Source organism: Hippopotamus amphibius, chromosome 17 (genome assembly GCF_030028045.1).
Source record: "Hippopotamus amphibius kiboko isolate mHipAmp2 chromosome 17, mHipAmp2.hap2, whole genome shotgun sequence".
NCBI lineage: Eukaryota > Metazoa > Chordata > Mammalia > Artiodactyla > Hippopotamidae > Hippopotamus > Hippopotamus amphibius.
Genome location: NC_080202.1, coordinates 43,083,821 through 43,103,279, shown reverse-complemented (window position 1 = coordinate 43,103,279; position 19,459 = coordinate 43,083,821). Strand labels below are relative to the sequence as shown.

Genomic DNA, 19,459 nt, shown 5'->3' with positions numbered 1-19,459 from the left:
TACTTCTGTGCATCCCTGTGGGAGTCTAGCACTTCTGGGCTCCAACCCTAACTCGCACTTTTGGATGTGTGACCTTGTGCCCTTGAGCAGGTTACCTACATTCTTTACACCCTGTTTCCTATCTGTCAACCGAGCATAACAAGCTATGCTTCCACGGATGCCGAAGCCAGGGCTGGGCACCAAGCAAGCAGATGGTAACCATTAGCTGCCACCGCTTCCTCTTGTTAGTGGTATTAGTCACGCGCTTGGGACACAGTAACTATTTGCTGGCACACTGAAGTCACCAGGTGTTTTCACTCTCAGTGAGAAACTTTGGGAGGTGGCTTGGGCAGGCATGGAGAGAACTGATGTCTCACGCAGCATCAGCAAACTAAGAAATCAGAAGAACTGATGGGCTGTTCACTTTGCTTGGAACCCCTCCCAACTGTCAGAACCCCGCCCAACTGTCAGAACCCTGCCCAACTGTCAGAACCCCGCCCAACTGGCAGAACCCTCCCAACTGTCTCCCAGGCCCACTGCTCTTCTGGGGGACCTTGAGCGATCGTCCCGTGGTTTGCACCGTTCTTCACCTCATGTTACTAAACCAACAGCACTATCTGTGGTCATTTTGCTAGATTATCAGACCTTGCTCATTCAGAATTTTTTACTCAATTTATTTACCTCTCACTGACTTACTAAATGCAATTGATGAATGACTTTCTTTGCAGAAGGAGTGGAGGAGGCTTTGCAGCTTCTGCAGGTGGCACTGTCATTATATAACCACTTGGAATCACACAGCCCTGGGCCTGTGTTGGAGAAGGCAGGAGGTGGGGTGGCCTGGTGCTGGGCTGGGCTGTAGGGAGCCCAGGAGTACACGGCTGACCCTCGGTGGGGTCAGGAGACGCCAGGGCCTGCGGAGCGCCATCTTGGGCGATGGCTGCTCTCACACATTCTTCTTTATCCTGTCCCTCGGGCACCTCCCTGCTGGCTATCCAAGGGTTGGGTTTTTTTAAGAAGAAAAAAACCAACCCAATGTGAATTTTCTAGCAGCTTGAAAGAGTGGAGAACTCCCTACCAAGACAGGGCACACACCTGTGCATGAGTTTGAGAACTTGGGAGAAAAGTCAGACCTTGGTCCCATGGTGGACGGAGGCCGAGTGATCCAAATAGTCGGGCAACCCCACGGCCTGCACGAGAGGGGCCAGAAGTGGATGAGCCTCTAGGGGCAGGAGGTGAAGCATGTTGTAAAGAACTGGTACTTGATGAACCAGGAGAGACAGCACCAGAATAAACTCTTATTTAATTTAATGATCTCTGCCCCTTGAGGGTGATACATTTTCCAGTTCACAGGGACTGATTGTGCTGGGGAAACAAGGGAGGGAAGCCCCTCTTCATCCTTCTAGTCATCCTCCTTTGCCCACATTTCCTCTTGTGGAAGTACTGGCTACCATGAGGCATTCTAGAGTCAGCTCTGCTTTTTCTTGCAGGCCCTTGTTATTGGTAGACAAATATTCAACTATTGACATTTTAGTTCCTTAGCACATAGTTAGAATTGGTTATGAATTTAAACATGAGAAGAAGGACTCTTCCACCATCTCGGACCTAGTTGGTTCTAATCAGTTTTTGTCGTGTCCCCAAGGCTACGTCATTCTTTGAAAGATTCTGCCCTGCCTGCTTCCCTCCTGTTTCATTCACACTCAAGGAAGAAAGAAGATGGCTTGTACTGAGTATACTTTTCACATGCCAAGTCTAGAGGAGATTGTTGGAGTTCTGCAGAAGGGGCTAATAGATAACTTTGCCCATGTGCAGGTGTCTCTAGTCGATTGCCCTGATTTGAATAAGGAGCCATTTACCTTTCCTGTAAAAAGATCATTAATTACTGCAACCTTTCAAGGGCAAGCATTGCAGCCAGGTGTAGATCACAAAATAGCTTAGGTCAGGACTTCCCTAGCGGCGTCATGATTAAGAATCCGCCTGCCAATTCAGGGAACACCAACCGGTTAGCTCCCTACTTCAGGAAGATCCCACATGCTGCAGAGCAACTAAGCCCGTGCACCACAACTAGTGAGCTTGAGCTCTAGAGCCCATGAGCCACCACTACTGAGCCCACATGCCACAATTACTGAAGCCCATGTGCCTAGAGCCCATGCTCCACAAGAGAAGTCACCGCAATGAGAGGCCCGTGCACCGAAATGAAGAGTAGCTCCTGCTCACTACAACTAGAGAAAGCCCCTGTGCAGCAATGAAGACCCAACACAGCCAATAAATAAATAAATAAATAAATAAATAAATAAATAAATAAATAAATGTATTTTAAAACAATGAGAAAAAGAAGCATTTGACAAGTGATGCTGAGAAGCCAATCCTGGAAAATGAAATGTGCAGGTGGCCTGAGGCAGGACGGGGCTCACACTGTCGCGGTCTCGTGTGCAGCCTCACTTTCCACACCCGTCTCCCCAGCAGCCGTCTTCCCTGGTTGTCTAATGGTTAGGACCTGGCACTTTCACTGCTGTGGCCCAGGTTCAATCCCTGGTAGGGGAACTAACATCCTGCAAGCTGTGTAGTGTGGCCACCCCAAAACACCTGTCTTGAAAAATCAGCGATATAATCTTTACATAAGTAGCAAAGTGTTATTACTTATGATGTGCTCTAGATCATTGAAAGAGAGCTGTATTCAAGGTATCTGGGCATGAAAGCACATTTTGGAAGTCATCAAGTTAGTGCCAATAAATCTAATACATAGAAAAATAACTGAAAGCACCCGAGTGTTTTGTGGATAGAAAAGCTTGAGATTCAGAGCTAGTCGAGAGCTGGACAGTGTAAGCATAAATTCAAAGCTGGACAGCTCTCCCATCCATTAGGAGGGCTAGGTAGCTGCTTCTGCTTATGGAACCAGAAATTCTCAGGCTCCACATAGGACATAAAACAGCATCACTTATACTCTTTCATGAAACTGCAAAAACAAACCAAATAAACAAAAATATATTTACACCTGGCTTATAAGACAAAGCGTACCGAGACCTAATGTATATAAAATCAGTTTACAAACTGTGATGCACTATATATGAATGAGTTCTCATTGGCAGAGAGCACAGTTTAGGATATGTGGCCATTAATGTTAATTCCCTTCCCCCTTCCATTCCTTTTTCTTGTTCCTGTATGTACACAAATCACTTACATTCTTACACTAACACTGTAACTGAGCTATTATTAGCTTAATAATGTAACCAAGAATACGATTTTTAGCAAGCGAGTAGTTCTTAGAATCTTAGGGAGCTGGAACTCTGAATTACTGAAGAAAAATAATGTAATTACATCATTAATTTTAAAATGTATCCTCATTTAGTAAAAATAAAATTTTAAAAATTACATTAAAAATAGAAAATTTATTATCAGGCAATTGAGGCTCACCACAAGGTGTGGCATTTGTCAGGCATTCACCATCGCAACACAGCTTGACTGTCTTATAGACAACTTCAACTGTATTTTTAAATTGGCAGAGGCAGCAGGCCATGCGGCTGGGTAAGATCCTATACATGGAAACACAGATAAATTTGTGGTAAAGCAGTTATTTGAGTAGGTAGGAGAGGCAGGCCAAGGCCACCACAGACCAGTGCCAAAAGGAGTTCTTGGGGCATATGGACTGGAGAATTAGAGAGGGACCGGTTGTCCAATTGCTGCTCTTGACTAGTGCAAAGAAATATAGAGGAGGAGAGAGGTGCCCAACAGAAGGATTAGGATGGCAGTAGGTATGGTATGCCTAGAAAAAAGGGAACAGGGATTAGAATTGGGTGACATTGATCCGTAGTTTAATTCAGAAGTATCTCCTTCCATCCTGAAAGCCTCACTTTGGGTTGAGAGTACACAGGAAGAAGGCAGACTTCTAAGAAGAGTCTGAATGAGTCCCCACCTTCTGGAGTCCCTTTCTCAATTCCTATTTGTGAGTAGTAAATATATCAGAAAGTATTCTAGGAACAAAAAATCATTGTGTGGTGAAACAATAACAGAGATCACACTGGCCAAATCTGGACAACTGGAACATTCTAAAGAATAACATTATCATTACAATAAGGTATAATGCAATTAATTTAAAGAAGAGCACGAGTCCATAATGACACTCAAAAGGAAAAGAAGGGGAGCTCTTCTTTCCAGAATGACATCAGCTAATAAATGCAGAAGGAATGACAGAATTAAGAAAGTGTCATTTTGCAACTACCAGTGTAATAATTAATTCAGAGAAGGATTACCACTGATGCTCAGCTAGGTGAAGTTGTTTGAAAGCAGGATCTTCATTGATCCCAAAGTATCACCCCACATATTATTGATCAGTTACCAAGAGGAAAAATAACTTTACAATGGAGAGATATGGAAGATACCACCTGAACCAAGTGATCAAACTTAGCAGTGGGCCACCTAAAGTGTTGAAGTAGGAAGGACACATCGCCTATGTAGTATTCTTTCCCAAAATGTTTCCTTTGGATCTAATGAGGAAACACAAGTCCAGATTGTGGGGCAATTTACAAGACAAGTGGCTTAGACTCTTCAAAAATGCCAATGTCATAAAAGACCAAAAAGAAGAAATAGTAGGGAAATATCTAGATTAATGGAATCAGAGACATGACCTGCAAAGCCTAATCTTTGATTGGACCCTGTATCAAAACAAACCAGACTTAAAGAATGTTATTGGCTTCTGGCCAAGATGAAGTAACAAGCACCAGTTTAACCTCCCACCTGAAAGTGTGAAAATATGGCACAAAATATAGGAAACAAGCTTTCAAGAACCTGGACGTCAGGCAATAAAGTTCCGTGATCTCCAAGAGATGGGAAATAAAGAGATCCCTAAGACTGCCCTGGCTTACTTCTTTTACTTTTATTTATTTTTATTTACTTTTTATTTGGGGCTGCGTTTAGGTCTTTGTCGCTGCGCGGGCTATTCTCTAGTTGTGGCGAGGACGGGCTACTCGTTGCAGTGCGGGGCTTCTCATTATGGTTGCTTTCTTGTTGTGGAACATGAGTTCTATGTGCATGGGCTTCAGTAGTTGTGGAGCACAGGTTCAGTTGCTACGCGGCAAGTAGGATCTTCCCTGATCAGGGCTCAAACCTGTGTCCCCTGCATTGGCAGGCGGATTCTTAACCACTGTGTCACCAGGGACGTCCCAGCCTAGCTTCCTTCTTTAGGAGAGTTTCCAAGTCATGGTAGAGGGGAAAGAAACCCAGGCAAAGACTCATGGACTCCCTGACTGAGGAAATGGAGCTGAGAGTCTGGGAAAACAATGGTGACTAGAGTCCACAAAGCAAAGTACTAGAGACGAAAGAAGTGCACAGACAAAGAACTCTCGAGATATGCAGAGGGATCTCTTGAGTACTCAACAAAGTATTGGTCAGTGCATTGATGTGAGGAATTCCTTGATGCCAGGAGAAGAACCACATGAAAGGATTAATAATAAGAATAACTGGATATCACACCAGGTTGGGAATAGTACCTGTTCCTACAAGTCAGACTGGAAAACCTCATGATACTCAGAAAGGTCTTGCCTCAGTAGCTGCAAATAATGAGTGCTACACTGAAGGCTACTTGGAGTCCTGCCCAATGGATCTTAAAAACTAGACATAAAAGAATAAAATTGTTCTGAATAACCTAATTTCACCCAAAACAAAGCCCAAGCATTTTATAGGAATATAAAAATATATAGCACACAATCAACTAAAATTCACAGTATCTGGGATCATATGAAAAATAACCAAGCACGCAAAGAAGCAGGAAAATATGACCCACATTGAGGAGAAAAGGCAATCAATCAAAACTAACCCATAATCTATACAGATGGTATATTTCACAGAAAAGAACACTTAAAAGTTATTATGTATGAAAAACAGTTACTATAACTGTACTTCATATGTTAAAAAACCCAGACTAAAGAGACATGGAAGATGTAAAGCAGACCGAAATTGAGCTTCTAGAGATTGAAAACAATGTCTAAATGCAAAAGACACTGCATGAGGTTAATGACAGATTAGACACTGCAGAAGACAGGGTCAGTGAACATTAAGGCATAGCAACAGGAAGTATCCAAAATGACGCACAGAGAGTAATGAAACAAAACAACAAAAATGAATAGAGCATCAGTGAGTTGTGCAACGATTTCAAGTGGTCTAATATATGTGTACTTAGAGTCCATGAAGGAGAGGAGAAATACAAAAATTTGAAGAAATAATAGGCAAAAATTTTCCATGTTGGTAAACAGTATAAACCCACAAAGTCAAGAAGATCAATGGACTTTAAGCATAAGAAACGTGGACAAAACTACACCAAGGTACAAATAATACTCAAATTACTGAAAACCAGCAAGAAACAAATTTAAAAGCAGACAGAGGAAAAAACTATACACTACATACAGAAGAACAAAGATAACAATGACAGCAGACTTCTTGTTGGAAACAATGTAAATGAGAACTCAGTGAAATAACATCTTTAAAGCAGTGAATTGAATTCTATCAAGCTAGAATTCTATACCCAGATCTTTCAAAACAAAAGCTAAATAAAGACTATCTCAGGGCTTCCTAGGTGGCGCAGTGGTTAAGAATCCGCCTGCCAATGCAGGGGACGTGGGTTCGATCCCTGCTCCGGGAAGATCCCACATGCTGTGGAGCAACTAAGCCCATGTGCCACAACTATTGAGCCTGCATTTAGAGCCCGTGAGCCACAACTATTGAGCCCATGTGATGCAACTACTGAAGCCCACATGCCTAGAGCCTGTGCTCTACAACAAAAGAAGCCACAGCAATGAGGAGCCCGCATACCACAATGAAGAGTTAGCCCCCACTCATGGCAACTAAAGAAAGCCCGTGCACAGCAAGAAAGACCCAACACAGCCAATAAAATAAATTAAAAAAAAAAAAAAAGACTATCTCAGACATACAAAAGCTGAAAGATGTAATCACTAGTAGACTTCCACTATAAGAAATGCTCAAAGAAGTATTTTTAAGCAGAAGGAAAAATAATAACATTGAAATATGGATCTACACAAAAGAATATGAGCACTGGAATTGGGATTTCCCTGGTGGCATAGTCCTTAAGAATCCACCTGCCAATGCAGAGCACACAGGATACATCCCTGGGCCAGGAAGATCTCACATGCTGCAGAGCAACTAAGCCCATGCACCACAACTATTGAGCCTGCATGCCACAACTACTGAAACCCATGCACCTACAGCATGGACTGCACAACAAGAGAAGCCACTGCACTGAGAAGTCCTCGCACTGCAAAGAAGAGTAACTTCCACTCACCGCAACTAGGGAAAGCCCATGCATAGGAACAAAGACCCAACACAGCCAAAAAAATAAACAAAACATAAATTAAAACCAGAAAACAAACAAACAAAATAACTTAAGCATACTCCTACTAATGATCCAGCCATTCTACTGGCAGGTATTTACCCAAGAGAAATGGAAGTATACATCCATACAAAGACTTGTACACAAACATTCATAGCAACTTTACCTGTAACAGACAAAAACTGAAACAACTCAAATGTCCATTCATGGTGAATAGATAAACTGTGGTATATCTGTATAATGGAATACTATTCAGCAAGAAAAAGAAATGAATATTGACATATACAACAATAGGGATGAACCTTAAAATAATCATGCTGAGTCAGAAGCCAGTTAGAAAGAGTATACACTGTATGATTCCATTTATATAGAATTCTAGAAAATGCAAACAGAAAGCAGATCAATGGTTGCATGGGGGTTGGGAAGGGCAAGGAATGATGGGAAAGAAGAATTCCAAAGAGATATTATAATTTTTTGAGATGATGAACATTTTGACTTTGGTGATGCCTTCATGGTGTATATGTATGTGCGTGTGTGTGAACACAGATTATTGTATGTCAATTACACCTCAAAGAGCTGTTAAAATAAATATTATATAATAGAGACAATTGGGGAAATCTGCATAGCAACTCTTTATGAGGTAATATTATTGTGTAGGAATTTAATTTCTTCACTACTGTGTATTAACAGTAGTGTAGCTATATAGGGAAATAATTTTGAATACCCAGAGAGGAAGGCATCGAGCTGATAAGAGAGGGATCGAGATTGTGGCAGGTGCTGTGGGAGGCTGAGGAAGATGAAGCTAGAGCAGTGACCAACAGATTTGACAGTGTGGTGAAGACAGTCACTTGTCAGCTGACCTGACAAAGATGGTTGGAACAGACTGCTAAATGCAGGGCCCTTTCCCCATACTAATCTCATGCAATCCCCTCAACTAGTCTTGCCATAACAGGAAGTTTCTATTAGCTTGCCATATTGGAGGGCGGGTGGCACAATTTAAGGTGCTGTCAGCTGAGTAATAAATTGTCACAATAGGGCCCTACAAACATAGTTTTTTAAAATGTAAAAAAAATGAAATTTGAACCTTCCCACACACCATATATGAAAATTAACTCCAAATGAATCATAGGCCTAAATGTAACTATACAACTTCTGGAAGAAAACAGGAGAAAATCTTTGTGATTCTGGATTAGACAATGGGTCTCAGACAAGGTTTCTTAGATAAGACACAAAAAAGCACAAACCATATAAGAAAAATTGCTAAGGGACTTCCCTGGTGGTGCAGTGGTTAAGACTCTAACCTCCCAATGCAGGGGGCCCGGATTTGATCCCTGATCATGGAACTAGATCCCACATACATGCGACTACTAAGAATTCACAGGCCCCAGCTAAGAAGCCCGTGACCCATAACTAGGATCCCCTGAGCTGCGACTAAGGAGCCCACCTGCCACCACTAAGACCCAGTAAAACCAAATAAATAAATAAATATTAAAAAAAAGAAAAAATGCTAACTTAGAATTCATCAAAATTTTAAAACTTCTGGTCTTCTGAGACACATTAATACAATGAAGGTAAGTTACAATCTGGGAGAAGAAATTTATTAAACACGTATCTTAAAGGACTTTTTCCATTGCTTTATATATAAAGCACACTTAAAACAATATAAATAGCCAATTAAAAATGGAGTTGAATAGACACTTCACTTAAAAAGATATTTGCACATGAATAGACATTCAACATCATCAGCTATTAGAGAAAAGCAAGTGAAAACCACAATGAGATGCAACTACACACCTCCTAGAAAGGCTAAACTTTGTTAAAAAACAAATACAAGGATCAGATGAAGATGTGGAGCAACTGCAACTCTCACAGAGGGCTGGTGGGAAAGCAAAATGGCACAGCCACTTTAGAAAACACTGTAGCAGTTTTTAAAGAAGTTAAATATGCACTTAGCATATGATGAAGCAACCCACCCTTAGGGATTTTACACCAAAGAAATGAAAACATGTTCACACACACGTGAGTGTTTTTAGAGGCTTTGTTCATAACAGTCAAAAAAACGAGAAAAACTCAAATGTTCATGAAATGATGAATGTGTAAACAACCTGTATATCCACACAACTAGACTACTACTCAGCAATAGAAAGGAATGAAATACTGATAGCTGCAACAACATAGATGACTCTCCAAAGAGACTGGCTACGTGAAAGGAGCCAAAAAGAAAAGGCCACATACCACATGATTTCATTAATAAGATATTCTGGAAAAGACAAAGCTACATGGACAGAAATCAGACGGGTGGTTGCCAGGGGCTGGTAGTGGGAGGAGGTTGGATTGACTGCAAAGGGACATGAGGCGTCTTTGGGAGTGCACAAGTTTTCTATATCTCAGATGTGGTGGTGGCTACAGAACTATACGTTTGTCAAAACACATCAAACTGTATATTTAGAAACAGTGAATTTCATTCAATGAAAATTCATTCAAAATTTATCCACACTCCTCCGGTTGTGTTATAACTTCCATAAATTCTACAGCCAGAGTACAGAGAATTTTTGACTCACCCTCGTACGTAAAGAAATCTGACTTAAGAAAATAATGAAAAAAAGCCTATAAAAACAATTGAGTGAAAATAAATGTAAGAAAATCAACTTACACTTTCTCCAATTCAAGGGTCATCATCAGGATGCTTTCAACTGTTGTGACACTTGTGTTCTTCCCATGTCTCTGAAGGAGAAGCCCAAACATGCAATGATATAAACCGAAAGACAAAAATTCTAAACTCAAAAAGATACTTAACATGTGATTCCTTCAATTCTGGCTTCTTATTTGCCATAGCTGGTAATTCCAAACAGCTCTTAGGGAAGAAATTTAAATTTGCATCATCATATTAATGACCTTGCTGCTGAATAGTACAATTTTGTTTTATTATCCTAATTTTTTGTTTTCAATTGCATCTACCTCTTTTGATCACTCTTTTTTTTTGCTTTCTGGGATAAACAATAGTCCTGCATGCATCTACATGTTCCATATCTATATGTGCTCTTCAACACTGTTCGCTTCCTCTGCTGGCTGTCTTACGCATATACATTCTTTCTTAATCTTTTTCTTTGCCAATAACTCTTCTTTCAATAACCCAGTTAAAATTTAAATTATGGCTTTTTAGCCAAAATACTCAATCTATGAGGAAAGTAGAAAAGAACAGAAATTATCTCATGAGCCATGAAACTGCAATACTTACAAATATTTTAGTGCTGGCAATTTAAAAAGGTAAGAATCTTCAACTGTTGTCAAAGGATTACGATTCAGAATTCTGGAAAATGGGATGGAATTAAAATTATTGGCATTTTCAATTACTTCCATGAAAGCTTACATTCATTTTTTTTTTTTGGTATGGAACTTGAAGGTAAAAACAAAATCATTTTCTGTCTTTACCTATGAATCACCCTTAGAATCCATAAAGCATTCTTGCTTTGGGAACTACCCAGGTCTCTAGATGATAAAGTGGAGAAGAGAAACAGAAAAAAACAACAGGAAAAAAGTGGATAACAAAGAACAAATATGCCAAGGAACTTTTCAGGTCAAAAATCCTAGAAGTGACTATGCTGCTAGGAAGCCCTTGCTCTGTAAGAAATACTATTTCTAGTGTCTTCTGTAATTCCAGGTGTTTTTCTTTCATATCTAGAAATTTTTTTAAATTTCATGGTTTAAACTACCCAGTTAAAGACAAAAAGAGGACCAATTCCTTCATTCTGGAGCCAAAGAAGAAGACATAAATCCAAGAGGAACTGGTGAAAGCCATACTGCCATCATGGAGTCCCATGTGTATCCTTGTATCAGAGCCTTTGTTCCTGTGTATGTAATCACCTGCTTACTTGTCAGTCTCCTAGATTATCAGCATCTTGAGAGCAGGAACCACACTTCATTTTCATTGTTATCCCTGTGCCTGACATAGTGCCTATTCTTTACTAGGTATTTAATAAATGGTTGTTGAATAAATAAATAACATTTTGTTTATACATCAATAAGTGAACAAATTCATTTTTGGGAACAAGTTTTTATTCCAAAATGCTGCAATAGATTTTCTAAAGCAAATGGGGGGGCGGGGGGGGGGGGGAAGAACCAAAAGAATCAGGAAGAAAGAAAACAAAATCTGCCTTTAGGTTAATTCTACTCAAGAAATATTAGCACATTTTGGTAGAATATTATAAAGATAATTATCACAACTAATATCTTTTGGGTTGCCAGGCATCTGTGATCAGTATTTCACATTTAATCTTCACAGTAACCTTATGTGATAGATATATTACCCCATTTAACAATTAAGGAAACTGAGGGACTGAGAAATTATATAACTTGTCCTAAGTCATCAAGCTAAGAAGCAGAGCTGGAATTTGAACTCAGTTCTGATTCTAAAGCCTGTGTTTAACCTGTATTAAAAAAAAGAGCAGGGGGGTTAAAATAACTGTTATTTTAACCTTAATTTTGAGAGCAATAAATACAGAAATACATTTTCAAACTTCATCTGCCCATGTGGGAGAGCATCTATGAGAATTCTATTTTCTCTTTTTATTTCTTTTCCTCAATCATCTCCCATGATAAATATTTAATTAGCCTATGCTCACTGAGACTTTAGAGATTTTTTAAAATGTTGCAGGCAAATCAGTAAAAATGATGGAGTAAGGACATCTGAAAATTTGTCCCTCCCTAAAAGCAACAACAACAACAAAACTGGCAAAAATGGGTCAGAGTCAACTTTTTCTGAACTCGGGCAATTTAACCAATGGGCTTGCAGCAAACAGCAAAGGGAACAACTTATCAAAGAAAATGAATGAATTTCTATAAGAACAATGAGATCTGTGTTGCTTTAATTTGTCCTTGACCTTTGCTCTCCATGCCAGTGGTAGCCTTGAAAAATAGCCCACATCCCTGGTACCAGAGGGGGCAGAATGGACTGGGAGGTCCTTCAAAGCCTCATTCCCAACGAACTGCCATTGTTTTACATGTCTGGTGGTTCCCTGGAAGACCTCACTTGAAAGCCTTGCCTTTGACCTGACTGAGAGCTGCCTAGAACGAAAAGCCTCTCCTCAGGTGGCAGTTTTGGAACACATTTTCAAGTAAATACTTTAACATGGCAGTTGCATGAGGCAATGGATGACACTTTGGGGCAAAAAACAGCCTAACCAAAATGCTTAAAAAGAAGAGCTGAGGAATGAGATGTCCACAGAGACTTTGAAATGTCCCCACATATTGCTGGGAAGCTGGACGACCACAAGACAGATTCCTGGGAATCTACGGAAATAACTGCTAGCATTAATAAAGGAGTTCAGCAAGGTTGCAGGATAGAAGATCAATATGCAAAAACGAGCTGTATTTTTATACACCAGCAATGAGGAATCCAAAAATGAAATTAAGAAAACAATTCCATGTGTAACAGCATCAAAAAAATAAAGTACTCAGGAAAACATTTAACCAAATAAGTGCAAGAGTCACACTGAAAAGTACAAAGCTGTTGAAAGAATTGAAGAAGATCTAAATCAATGTAAAGACACGCTGTGTTCACAGATCGGAAGAGAATATTATTAAAATTTCACTACTTCCCATTGGCGTATGATTTCAGTGCAATTCCTATCAAAATCCCAGCTGACTTCTTTCCAGAAATTGCGAAGCGAATTCTAAAATTCATATGGCCGTTCAAGGAAACCGCATAACCCAAACAATGTTGGTAAAGAACAAAGTGGGAGGACTCACACATCCTGCTTTCAAAACTCAGTTCAAAGCTACTGCAGTCAGAGTGTGGTACTGGCATAAGAATAGACATGTAAATCGATGGAACAGAATTGACGGTACAGAAGTCAACCCTCACATTTATAGTCTATTGATTTTCAACAAGGGGGCCAAAACAACTCAATGTGGAAACAACAGTCTTTTCAAATGATGCTGGGACAAGTGTACATCCACACACAAAATAAGCAAGCTGGACTCCTACACGTCCCACCATATGTGAAAATTAACTCCAAATGGATCAAATATCCAAATCTAAGAGCTAAAGCTGTAAAACTCTTAGAAGAAAACACAAGAATAAATCTTTATGACCTTGCATTAGGCAGCAGTTTCTTAGATATGATACCAAAGCACAAACAACCAAAGGAAACATAGATGAAATGGACTTTATAAAAATTAAAAATGCTTCTGCTTCAAAGGACACTATCGAGAAAGTGAAAAAACACATAGAATGGGAGAAAATATTTGCCACTCATATATCTGATAAAGGTCTAGTATTCAGAACAACCAGAAAATATAAAGAACACTTACAACTCAATAAAAAGATAAGTAATTTTAAAATTGCTCCAAAGAAGATATACAAATGGCCAATAAGCATATGAAAAGATGCTCAATGTCTTAAATCATTACGGAAGTACAAATCAAAGCCACAATGAGATACTATTGATACTTAATACTAACATGGCTATAATCAAACAGACAATAACAAATGCTGGCGAGTATATGGAGAAACTGGAAACCTCATACATTGCTGGTGGGAATAGTGCGGCCACTGCAAGAAACAGTCTGGCAGGTCCTTTAGAAAGTTCAACTTACACTTATCCTGTGACCCAGTAATTCCACTCCTAGCTATACACCCAAGAAAGATTTTAAAAACTATGTCCAAACAAAAACTTGTGAATGTTCAAAGCAGCATCGTTCATAACAGCCAAAAAGTGGAAACAACACAAATGTCTATTAACTGATGGATGGAAGAATAACCGTGGCATATCTACACAATGGAATATTATTCAGCCTTAAAAAGGAGTGAAGTACTGGTATATGCTACAACATGGATGAACCTTGGAAATAACGCTACGTCAAAGAAGCCAGATACACAAAAAAGCCACATATTGCATATTTTGTTTGTATGAAGTGTGCAGGATTGGCAAATCTGTAGAAACAGAAAGCAAATTCGTAGTTGCCAGGGCCTGGGAGGAGGAAGAAATGGAGAGTGATAGCTCATGGGTGTAGTATCTCTTTGTGGAACTGATGAAACTGTCTGTCTATTGAATCATTTACTTTAAAATGTCCCATTTCACGTTACGTGGATTATATCTCAAGAAAAAAAAAAGTATCTTGTGAAATACAGAACACCAGTTGGCTGCAGACCAAACATGTTGGCAGATGGAGAAAGCAGGAGTGAAGGCTCAGACTGCTCCGTGACCAAGGTCAGAGGCGGTCAGTGGTGAGGCTGGGAGCCATGCAGCTTGTTCTTGCCTTGGGAAGTCCCCTATGCTTCCTACTGTAGCCCATTCTTCTAGATTTTCTTAGTACAATTAAACTTGTTTGATTTGTAACACTCAGTTAATAGCCAGTATGATAATGTTAGAAAGAATGGGAGTGTCACATGTCTGGTTAAGCACAGTTCCTCAAACTTTGAGGCTTTGAGAAAAAAATTGGCATTAAATCCTGCCAGATTACTGGCGCGCTCCTGTGCAAGTAAATACCTTCACCTCTGCATCTTCCTTTGCCCACTTTTCCCCAGTCATCAAGAATGACTATAAAGCAATATGAGTCAAAACAATTTAGCAGTGTGTTCTCCTTCCTCCAAAATTATCGCAGTCCTCTAACCCTTCACTTTTCTTTAGAGGTCCATGGCCTTGGTCCCATAAGCTCAGTGTTTCTTCTCAACCAAGCAGCCCTTCTCTAACAGAGTAATATCCTTGTGTTTATCCCTAATGAAATCAAACTATGGGGCCAAATTATCCTATTTCCTCCTGTCTTTAGTGCCATCTTTTATTCACTAAGTTTGTGCCTGGGCAACGGGGAGAATGAGTGAGAACGGAGTCAACAGCTCAATTTGGGGACCCTACAGCAACTGATTTCCCACAAACCACAGCACAGATGGTTTTAGATTCACAGTGGACACTGCACTAGAGCTTATTTCCATTTTGCTTCAATTTCCTCATTTTACAGATAAAAGGTATGCTGACTCCTAGTCCATTGCCTTTTTGATATTTATGAGCTTATCTTTACAGAAGTAAAACGTGGCAACAGTGTTTATCAGCCTCAAAAGACCATCTCAGAGTCAAAGTTTAAAAAATGTTCTTCTCAATGGTTCTTAAAAATATATCTTATTTGAAGAAGAAAATTCAGATGTTTCTGCATGAGCCTTTTGCTGTAGAACAATGGGACAGATTAAAGGAAGCTCACAAAATAAGGGAACACTTCTTCCCTGCTATTTTTTTTCTCCACATTCTTCTATACAGGTCCAGACAGATGGACTACATTTCCTTTCTATTAACTGAGGAGACACAGAAGAACTGAGGACTGAAGCATGTCATCACTGTCCTGAACGTACAGAAATCCTAAGAGCTTTAATTGAAAAAATGTCCAAAGCAGGCAGTGAAAATAAATTTAAAATAAGACAACTCCAAAATATCTATGCTAGAATCCCAAGGCAGGGGGCAGGCAGTCAAAGAAATAAGCAGAGTGACCTAGACCCTGTTCCAACATGTGTGAAGTATTTTGGGATGGAGTAACGCTCTTCCGTTATTCATCTACATAGGTCCATGAGCCATGAGAACACGGCTCCCCATGAGAGGCTCTGCAATACAGGATGTCCAACTGCATCATGTAAACCCTTTCTCAGGAGGAAAAGCCGAAAGAATCTGAAATTCTGGGAAACCTAACAAGCCGCATGGCTGCGGGCTGCTCAGCAGCTCCCCAGCAGAAGGCGGCCTCAGAAGGGCCGGTGGTGGGACCCGCCGGCGCCTTGCCTTGCCTTGAATTCCCTGCCTATGGGGCCGCTTGTGTGCTCGTGAATAGCCACTACTCCTGCCTGGTGGTGGGGCCGCACCGAAGACATATCGCACTGTCGCCGCGCTGCCTCAACAGGAAAGGCACCGGTATTCGAGAATAGCTTGATGCGGAGCTCCTGCACTATTCCGAGAGCCTTTTAGGTGTACCCATTGCTTATGATAACATCAAAGTAGTGGGTGAATTAGGAGATATTTATGATGATCAAGGACACATTCATCTTAACATCGAAGCAGATTTTGTTATTTTCTGCCCTGAACCAGAACAAAAACTTGTGGGTACAATTAATAAAGTGTCTTCCAGCCACATTGGCTGTTTAGTACATGGGTGCTTCAATGCCTCCATCCCTAAATCTGAGCAGATGCCAGCCGAGTAGTGGCAGACTCTGGAGATAAATGTGGGTGATGAACTAGAATTTGAAGTATTTCGTTTAGACTCAGATGCTGCTGGAGTATTCTGCATTCGGGGAAAACTAAATAGCACTAGTTTACAAACCAAGTGCTCCACAGTTTCTGAAGAAGTAACAGAAACTGGCATTGGAAGAAGCTGTCAAAAAACCTCCAAAGAAGAAGAAAAAGAAGAGAGACCCAGAGCCATTGGAAGTGGAAGGTGGTACCACAGAGCTCACAGATGTTACCGTGAAGGAAGAGACAGACCTGCAGATTAATAACAGTGTGAATGGCCTCTGGGAGGAAGAGCAGAAGAAGAAGAAGAAGAAGAAAAAGCACCAGGAAGATTAGGACCAGGACCCTGTTTTCCAAGGCAGTGACTCCAGTGGTTATCAAAGTGACCATAAAAAGAAAAAAAAGAAAAGAAAGCACAGTGAGGAGACTGAATTTACACCACTTTTGGAACATGCACTAAAAAGAAAAGGGAAAAGCAATTTTCTTTAGTGCATTTTAAATATGATTAGGGTTTTTAAAAATTGATTTACACACAATAGATGACTAAAGTTTGAATTATTAAATGCTTTGTATTCCGGTAGTTTGCAAAACAGGGAACATTTGGTTAGGAGTTGAGTTTTGGGTACTAAAATTATAAAACTGATAATTTGGGAAATACCAGTATTATTCAAGTGCCATTTTATACAGAATAGAAAGGTAAGAGCTGCCCTCACTCAGCTCTTTCCTTCTTCCAGTATATAGTCTAAATAAAATGATTTTTAGTTTCAAGACTAACAAAAGGACTTCATAATATGAATTAACATTGTATTATAAAAGAATGAGTTTTGAGCTTGGGTTTTTGTTTTTGTTGTTGTTACAGGTTTCACATTTAGTTATGATGTTACATGCCATGTTACTTTACTTTGTTTAAAATTCAAGGCATTTGCCAGTTTTAGGATTTCTTTTATCATGGCTACTACAGTATTTCTGTTGTCTGTTTAACTTAGAATGGTTTGCCAAAGGAGTTTCTGAAGTTTCCAGAGCTCTGAAGAACCTTGCCACTACTCAGTGTGTGGCAGGAAACAATATTCACTATTCTTCCCTTCTAGGTGCATGTGTGTTTTCCTTTTTCTCTCAGTCTAAGAGGTTGGTGGAGAGGCTGTTTTCTTACACTTGTTCGTTTGTGCCTGTTGTGTTTTGGAGGAGAGTCTGATGAAGACAGGATAAATGTGATTAGTGGGGAATTTCTGTATTTTTAATACTTGAGTTAAGCTACTACAAATTACTACGAAGAGAAAACAGCTATTCATAGCTTTCACAGAGAAAATGGGGAATATGTCTTAACTACTGGAAAATATAGAAGGATGAAATGACAAGCTGATTCAGCCTGATAATCAATGCAAGGTTGTATTCATTCATTTAACAGGTATTTGATGATCTACTATGTGTAACACATTCTACCAAGGTCCAGGAGTATAATGGCAAACAAGGTAGAAATAATTCCTTCCCTCACAGAACGTCAGGAGAAACAGATGCACATACACAATTCAAGTACGAAAATACACACAATTACTAATTGTTGTGCTACAAAGAAAAAGAAGACTGTCTACTTGCTGTTAGTTGTGCTCCATGGCAGCCATTTGCACTGTCATTTATCTAGTATCAGCCATGGGACTGTTCTTTCATTGTTTACTGTTTGTTAACGTATAAGTTCTGGTAGTAGTATATCCAAATCTGTAATGATAGAATTTGCAGAGAGGCAGTCATTCACAGTGTTTGTCTCCTAGCACATGTGCCAGACAATGGAAATATGCAGGCCAGTGTCTTTCCTTATCATTAGGTTCATGTGGGTATTTAGCCCCCAAAATGTGGCTAGTCCAAATTGAGATGAGGTATCAGTATAAAATACACATCAGATTTTGAAGAGGTACAAAGAATGTGAAATATCTCAGTTTTGTATATTGGTGAGATTATAATATTTTGGTACACTGGGGTAAATAAAATGTTAAAGTTAAAAAAAAAAAAGAATCTGAAATTCTGAATCTGTATCTTAAGCCAAATTCTGAGAATAGCCTTGAAGTAGAGTCCCTGGCAGTGAGGAACAGAGGAAGATGCAAGGGCTGTGGAATCAGGCAGACCTGGGTTTGAATTCTGGCTGTCACTGTCTGGTACAGTGACTTGAGTAATGAACATCTCTGAGACTTACTTAGTACCATTTACCTCATAAGGCAATTTGAGGATGAAATGAAAAGAGTGTATGCAAAGCACCTAGCATAGGCTGGGCTCAGAGTAGGTGCTCAGAAGTAATGATGTTGGGACTCCCCACGTGGTGCAGTGGTTGAGAATTTGCCTGCCAATGCAGGGGAAACCAGTTTGATCCCTGGTCCCAGAATATCCCACATGATGCAGAGCAACTAAGCCCATCCACGAGAACTACTGAGCCTGCACCTAGAGCTCGCAAGCCAGAACTACTAAGCCCATGTCCCACAACTAATGAAGCCCGTGCACCTAGAGCCCATGCACCACAACAAAGAATAGCCCCTGCCCACCACAACTAGAGAAAGCCCTCGCGCAGCAACAAAGACACAACACAGCCAATAAATACATAAATAAATAAATAAATTTATGAAAAAAACCAAACAGAAGTAATGATGTCATATCTCCACTGGCCACTGGCAGAAACTCTGGGGATGCCCAGAGGTCGCACGGCTAGGAGCTCCAGAGGCGTTAAAGTCTCACAGGGAAAAAGCTCTCTGCTCTAAAGGGCCTATTCAAGTTAGAAGCCAACTTCAAGATGCAATGCAGAAAAAGCCAAGTGGTCATTATTTAGCTTCTATCACAAGGAAATGAAGAGCTGCGTAGACAATTGCTTGCAAAGCTCAGAAGTGGTTCTGCCACTTATCAACAGTGTGAATCTAGCAAGTTATCCAACGTCTCTGAGTTTCAGTTTCCTCATCCC

At 40.1% G+C, this 19,459-nt stretch overlaps 2 pseudogenes; one reads left to right on the top strand and one right to left on the bottom strand.

The window, feature by feature from the left end:
- The window catches only part of LOC130839594 (leucine-rich repeat-containing protein 37B-like), a 55,030-nt pseudogene that overhangs the window by 17,173 nt on the left and 18,398 nt on the right, over nt 1–19,459 (bottom strand).
- LOC130839746 (DNA-directed RNA polymerase I subunit RPA43-like) lies at nt 15,999–17,010 on the top strand (annotated as a pseudogene).